Raw genomic sequence first — 7,990 nt, 5'->3', positions numbered from 1 at the left:
ATGCGATTGGTTCCATCTTTTCTTTTGGTTTTCCAACTGGAGTGCAGACAGGTGAAGTGACCTGCTCAGGGTCACACACTGGTGTCAGTAGTGGGATTTGAGCCTGCAGTCTTGGAGTTTGAAGTCCAAAGCCTTAACTACTACACCACACTTCGCCTGATATTCTACCCAAACATGACACACCGCATAGTCCGCTGTAATACGATTGGGGGTCTTCAGGGGATGTCCCTGGGGATTAGTCGGGAAAGCCCTGCGGCTGCGCTGACGCTAGGACTCGCCTTTCGGCCGTTCTGATCTGCAGATCATTTGGTTAGAAGTGAAGATGGAGTGAGGTGCTGGTTGGATTTGACCTCCGAGTCGGGAGCAGGAGTGGAGGAGACGTGGAGAGCCGAGTGCTTATCTCAGCGTCTGGTCCTTCTCTGGATGAACTTCCTGGACCACCGATGTGTTCTCTTTGGGAGAAAACCTTTTCGTTTTGGTTTTCATGGCACACTTCCTGGAAGGTGCAGTTGTGTATAGTGAACATCGTTCCTATTTTTGCATTTTTCTATTTTGTGTGTCACCGCTGTTTGACAGTTTTTTTAACAAGACACTGATTTTTGATGTATTGGCACCTGGCTGTGCTACCCGCCTAAGATAAAATCGACCCCAGCATTGACGTTTACATTTGGTATGGGATTTGTAAGAGTAGTGTTAATGTTTGTGATGCGCCATCTGTTGGAATGACAAATACAGTGCATATGGGATTTGCAAAAGCAGTGTTAATATTTGTGATGTGCCATGTGTTGGAATAACAAATGCAGCGCATATGTCTCTGTTATGCACCATTCAGAATGGGATTGAGGAGACAGTGTTGATGTTTGTGATGCACCTTCTGTGAGAGTGGCAGATGTACCCATGGATGGACACGCAGACACTTCTGCCTTTACTAAGGTGGATGAAGGGCGACTATCGTCTTTGCACTTCAGCCTTGTCTGTGTTTCTGGCCAGTCATGACCTACTAGGTGCCCAGGGTTTAATCTGTGCAGGGGGCCTGGCACACCAATAAGTGAGCTTGAGACCCGTGAGTTAGCAGGTCATCTGCCGGGCCCCTTTTCATTTCATTGTTAGACTGCTATAGTAAGACTCATCAGGAAGGGTGGAAGGAATAAAAGGCCCGGGGGCGGTGGGGGGGGGGGCTTTAGGGGGCACCACTTCCTTACCATGTACCCACAGACTGGTCAGCCCCCACGGCGGGTGTTTCCTTAGCTTATGTTGACCTCCCCTTTGTGTGGGGCAGAGGGGCCTGTCAGCAGGAAGCGAGCCCAACAGAGCCGGGATAGTCACCTGAAGAGCCTGCAGAGCCCTGGGCTCAATCAGGGGTCTGCAGCAGGAGGTGGGAAGTGGAGGGGATGTTAAAAATGTGCCGTTCAGGGGGTCCCTGGTAGATAAACGTGTGCATGTAGGGAGACGTTTAGCCTAAACCACTAAATCGACGTCACTTCTAAAGCCTAATAACGGACGTTGCTGGGCGGACGACGCCAATACCCGAGGAGCGCTTACGGCTTCCGCATTTGTACCGTAGTGGGAATCTCCTTCAACCTCCTTACATTACGTTTGCGTCTCATCTTGTAAGATCTGCGAGGGCGGGTCGATCATTCGCCGCACTTTGGTCTCCGTTTTCTTTGGGTTGGCTCTGCGGCCTTCCCCGCACGCATGTGGACAACACAGAGTGTCGGAGGTCACGGTGGCCCCCTTTTGACTTTGATCCGTCGTTTTTCTCCTGTTTTCTAGAAGCAAACGTGGCCTCCCCGCTGTGTGTCTGCAGCCAAGTGGAACATCGAGCGGTGAGCCTCTCCTTATGGGCCCAAGGCGTCCCAGAGGTCGGAAGTCACGGTACGGAGTTGCTAGATGAACGTGGATGGGCGTCGCACGCCTTCTTCGTGTTTAACATTCTTGAACCTCTCAATCCGTTCGTCAACACTCCGCCGTGGCAGCTCATGAAACGCCCACCGCTGCCAACGGAGAGTGGGGCGGCCAGGTCTACCCCTGGATAACAGCGAGAGCAGCTGACTTGACGGAGGGTGAAACAGGGGCAGAGACGCGCCACGTGTCCACGTGTGGAGAAGGCCACCCAAGCAACATGGCATCTGAAGGTGATTGAATGGTCCAAAACCACAAAGGCAGTCACTGCAGTGGTTCGGGCCCATAACTTTAAACTAAGAACAGACGGAGAGCGGTTTAAGGGCAAATGTCACGCAAACGTTAAGTGACCAAGTCGTGTGGTGGGGAGCAGAAGTTTAGGGGCCTACAAAACTTGACTTGCTGTTAGGTTGGACAGCTCAGGTGGGCCGAATGGCCTGTTCTCGTCACCTTCTACAGATAAGTGACCAGGCGTATCGGATCACTGACCGACTAACGGAATTCAACAGAGATGGCCGCGTGGTGAGGGGTCCTGACTTCACAGAGACCCACTGAGCACTGCGAGTGTGCCCAGCAGGGTGGCAGTGCCATCACATTGGCTGGAGATCAGAGGTGCTCCGCGTCCTGCCTTAGCAGCTCAGCCACGTTGTCTGGACGTGTGGTGTGAGTGGCCCTCCTGAGGTCACTCCATGGCATCTCCCTTTTGGGTGCCAGTCCACTTGTCGTGTCACCATTCTGTAATAGAAGTGCAGGCTCGTTGGTCCGACCTTCTGCTGGTGGACGGCCGGCTCTGATGTGATCCTGTGGGACACCCTGATAATCTTTGGAAATCATCTTCCCCTTTCGATGGTGGCAGGCCGTCCAGGGCCCGAGTCAGCCGAGCAGCACCAGATCACAGCGCTCATTCTGTCGTAGCTCACCGTCGGGATGACGTTTCCATGCTGGCATCTGGTGCCCGTTTCACGCCATACATACTGCTGGCGTATTCTTCCTGAACAATTGAACCTTAGTTTCGTCAGTCCGCGATACTTGTGCCCCTCTATTGTTGCCAAGTGTCCAGATGGACTCCACGTGTGCAGGAAGGTCTTGTGGGGTGGAGGTTCCTAATCCATGCCCGATTTGCGCGTGGTAGACTCCCGAATGAAGGAGATGCCCACCAGCTGCTACTCTGAATTGTGCCTTTCAGGTCGTCCCAGCAGGTGCCCAGTTCTAGGGAGGGCTGCCACCTCCTTTTATCCACCGTTTGTCCAAGTGCAGACCCTCTGAACTGGCTTTGTAACCCATGCCAGCGTCATGCAAATTGCCAATTCCTGATTGGAGGTCTTTGACGGTCTCTCTTTTATGAAGCTTCTTGTCGGTGGCCAACTCAAAATGACCGACTCCTTTTTTTTAGCAGATTTAAACACCTCAAGCACACATCTCGTTCCTCTGCCCCTCTTGAAGTCATCAGCCCAGGAGTTCTCCGAGTTTTTCCGTCCTCCTCTGCGGATGCCTGAATGTCCTCGTCCACATTTTTCTAACGTGTTCAGAACGTGCAGAAGGAGCAGCACAAGAGTTTGAGTCTGCTCCTTATTGTAGCGTAGATGAACATTGGAGCAGATTGTTGGCCAGACTTAGACAGTAGTGTTGTTATCTCCGGGCTTGGGGGGATCTCTGGGTCTCATTCTTTTCTTGCCCCTGGAGGTCTTCAAAATCCCAAAGTCTTCTTCAGTGAGGCCTTCTCTTATCTAAATGGCGACATCTTGTGGACAGTCTGGGGAAGTGCAAAGTCTAGCTGGCCGGCCGCTTTCATTGTGCCCTTTGTCGCCTGTGCTGTGTCCGACTACCGTACGATGACATCTGCAAATCTCAAGAAGTGTTGGGGCCCTCAGTGTGCCAACAAGTGACGAGACCTCAGTCAGACCCTCATTCACACAGCTTGTACAAACCAGTTAAGTATGGGGTGTTAAGAGCAAGGCGCCATATTCCACAAGGTGACTGTCACAAAGATGTGTGTCCCGATGGGCCTCTGCACGTTTTCTCTGTTGTGGGTCATGGCGGCAGTTTCTTATGTGGACTTGTGGGTGACTTTCAGCTGCCCAGCGTGGGCACAGGGGTTCTGCTCACGGGCAGACTGAGCACACTTTAGGATGGGGAGGTGCTGGGCCACCATGGTCGTCACTCCTTTGGTAATTTGCAATCGAGGTTTGCCTGGGACAATGTGGGTTAAACTTGGTGCCAGCATGGCTACCAAACACCACTGCCTGATCCCGTGGTCTTAGATATTCTAGTCTGCCCCATAATTTTACCCTCTCTTGGATGAGCAGTAGGCAGTGACTGTTTAATAAAGGGGTCTGTCTTGTCTCAAAACGGTGACAACTAAAGAAGCCCAGCTTGATGCGACCCATTTGTACCCGGGCAGAGCCAACACGTGCCATTTTAGTTTGTAGCGACGTATTGTTGTCTGCATATTGATTTGCCAACATTTTACACTGAATGCCTTTCCTGACGTAACCTTCCCCATTTATCTGGGCTTGGGGCCGACATGAAGAAACACGCTGGTTTGTGCATCGCCTGTGGCTGAGTTAGACCTGGCTGTGGTGAATACGTAAGTTAAGAAGAGGGAGGAACACAGGGTGACGTACAAGAGTGGAGGAAGATGAATAGATAGATAGATAGATAGATAGATAGATAGATAGATAGATAGATAGATAGATAGATAGATAGATAGATAGATAGATAGATAGATAGATAGATACTTTATTAATCCCAAGTACAAATTCCCATACTCCAGCAGCAGCATACTGATAATAACAATATTAAATTAACAAGTGATAACAATGCAGGTATAACAGACAATATCTTTGTATAATGTTAACGTTTACCCCCCTGGTGGAATTGAAGAGTCGCATAGTGTGATGGAGGAACGATCTTCTCAGTCTGTCAGTGGAGCAGGACAGTGACAGCAGTCTGTCGCTGAAGCTGCTCCTCTGTCTGGAGATGACATTGTTTAGTGGATGCAGTGGATTCTCCATAATTGATAGGAGCCTGCTGAGCGCCCGTCACTCTGCCACAGATGTCAAACTGTCCTGCTCCATGCCAACAATAGAGCCTGCCTTCCTCACCAGTTTGTTCAGGCGTGAGGCGTCTTTCTTCTTAATGCTGCCTCCCCAGCACACCACCGCGTAGAAGAGGGCGCTCGCCACAACCGTCTGATAGAACATCTGCAGCATGTTATTGCAGATGTTGAAGGACGCCAGCCTTCTAAGGAAGTATAGTCGGCTCTGTCCTTTCTTACACAGAGCATCAGTATTGGCAGTCCAGTCCAATTTATCATCCAGCTGCACTCCCAGGTATTTATAGGTCTTCACCCTCTGCACACAGTCACCTCTGATGATCACAGGGTCCATGAGGGGTCTGGGCCTCCTAAAATCCACCACCAGCTCCTTGGTTTTGCTGGTGTTCAGGTGTAGGTGGTTTGAGTCGCACCATTTAACAAAGTCCTTGATTAGGTTCCTATACTCCTCCTCCTGCCCACTCCTGATGCAGCCCACGATAGCAGTGTCATCAGCGAACTTTTGCACGTGGCAGGACTCCGAGTTGTATTGGAAGTCCGATGTATATAGGCTGAACAGGACCGGAGAAAGTACAGTCCCCTGTAGCGCTCCTGTGTTGCTGACCACAATGTCAGACGTGCAGTTCCCAAGACGCACATACTGAGGTCTGTCTTTAAGATAGTCCACGATCCATGCCACTAGGTATGAATCTACTCCCATCTCTGTCAGCTTGTCCCTGAGGAGCAGAGGTTGGATGGTGTTGAAGGCGCTAGAGAAGTCTAGAAACATAATTCTTATAGCACCACTGCCTCTGTCCAAGTGGGAGAGGGATCAGTGTAGCATATAGAGACTGAAGACTGTGGTGGCAGGAGAAAGTGTAGTTAAGCAGCATAGGATGGTGGTCTGTAGGATGACATTGGAGACCAACAAAAGGAAGAGAGTGAGGAAAGAGCCAAGGATCAAATGGTGGAAGTTGAAAAAGGAAGACTGCAAGGTTGAGTTTAGGGAGGAGGTGAGACAGGCACTGGGTGGCAGTGAAGAGTCACCAGACAGCTGGGCAACTACAGCAGATGTAGTAAGGGTGACAGCAAGAAGGGTGCTTGGTGTGACATCTGGAAAGAGGAAGGAGGAAAAGGAAACCTGGTGGTGGAATGAGGAAATACAGGAGAGTATACAGAGGAAGAGGATGGCAAAGAAGAAGTGGGATAATCAGAGAGATGCAGAAAGTAGACAAGAGTACAAGGAGATAAGGCGCAAGGTGAAGAGAGAGGTGGCAAAGGCTAAAGAAAAGATGTATGATGAGTTGTGTGAGAGGTTGGACACTAAGGAGGGAGAAAAGGACCGGTGGGCTACAGAGAGGGGCCGAGCTGGGAAAGATGTGCAGCAAGTTAGGGTGATAAAGATGGAAACATACTCACAAGTGAGGAGAGTGTGTGGAGAAGATGGAAAGAGGACTTTGAGAGGCTGATGAATGAAAAGAACGAGAGAGAGAAGAGGTTGGATGATGTGCAGATAGTGAATCAGGAAGTGCAACAGGTTAGCAAGGAGGAAGTAAGGACAGCGATGAAGAGGATGAAGAATGGAAAGGCCGTTGGTCCAGATGACATACCTGTGGAAGTATGGATGTGTTTAGGAGAGATGGCAGTGGAGTTTTTAACCAGATTGTTTAATGGAATCTTGAAAAGTGAGAGGATGACTGAGGACTGGAGAAGAAGTGTACTGGTGGGCTGATATTTAAGAAAAAGGGGGATGTGCAGGACTTCAGTAACTACAGGGGGATAAAATGGATGAGCCACAGCATGAAGTTATGGGAAAGAGTAGTGGAAGCTCAGTTAAGAAGTAAGGTGATAATTAGTGAGCAGCAGGATGGTTTCATGCCAAGAAAGAGCACCACAGATGTGATGTTTGCTCTGAGGATGTTGATGGAGAAGTTTAGAAAAGGCCAGAAGGAGTTGCATTGCGTCTTTGTGGACCTGAGAAAGAAAATGACAGGGTGAGTGAGAGGAGCTGTGGTATTGTATGAGGAAGTCGGGAGTGGCAGAGAAGTACGTAAGAGTGGCACAGGATATGTACGAGAGAAGTGTGACAGTGGTGAGGTCTGCGGTAGGAGTGACGGAGGTGGGATTACATCAGGGATCAGCTCTGAGCCCTTTCTTATTGGCAGTGGTGATGGACAGGTTGACAGACGAGATTAGACAGGAGACTCCGTGGACTGTGATGTTTGCTGATGACATTGTGATCTGTAGTGATAGTAGGGAGCAGGTTGAGGAGACCCTGGAGAGGTGGAGATAGGAGAGGAGAGGAATGAAGGTCAGTAGGACCACCAAGACAGAATACATGTGTGTGAATGAGAGGGAGGTCAGTAGAATGGTGAGGATGAAGGGAGTAGAGTTGGTGAAGGTGGAGGAGTTTACATATTTGGAGTAATGGGGATTGTGGAAGAAAGGTGAAGAAGAGAGTGCAGGCAGGGTGGAGTGGGTGGAGAAGAGTGTCAGGAGTGATTTGTGACAGACTGGTATCAGCAAGAGTGAAAGGGAAGGTCTACAGGACGGTAGTGAGACCAGCTATGTTATATGGGCTGGAGACGGTGGCACAGGAGACAGAGCTGGAGGTGGCAGAGTTAAAGATGCTAAGATTTGCATTGGGTGTGACGAGGATGGACAGGATTGGAAATGAGGACATTAGAGGGTCAGCTCAGGTTGGGTGGTTGGGAGACAAAGTCAGAGAGGCGAGATTGTGTTGGTTTGGACATGTGCAGAGGAGAGATGCGGAGTATAAAGAGTGAAGGGTGTTAAGGATGGAGCTGCCAGGGAAGAGGAGAAGAGGAAGGCCTAAGAGAAGGTTAATGGAAGTGGTGAGAGAGGACATGCAGGTGATGGGTGTGACAGAACAAGATGACGAGGACAGAAAGATATGGAAGAAGATGATCCGCTGTGGCAACACCTAACAGTAGAAAGAAGAAGAAGAAGCGACGTCTGCCTCGTGGAATATTGTTGGAGCTTCCAGGTCAATGGTGTGTGACTAAGTGGGGGGGGGTTTGGTTTAGCATTTCT

The sequence above is a fragment of the Erpetoichthys calabaricus genome, chromosome 13 (genome assembly GCF_900747795.2).
Source record: "Erpetoichthys calabaricus chromosome 13, fErpCal1.3, whole genome shotgun sequence".
Lineage (NCBI taxonomy): Eukaryota > Metazoa > Chordata > Cladistia > Polypteriformes > Polypteridae > Erpetoichthys > Erpetoichthys calabaricus.
The sequence above is the reverse complement of the archived record's forward strand: the minus strand, read 5'-3'. Positions refer to the sequence as shown.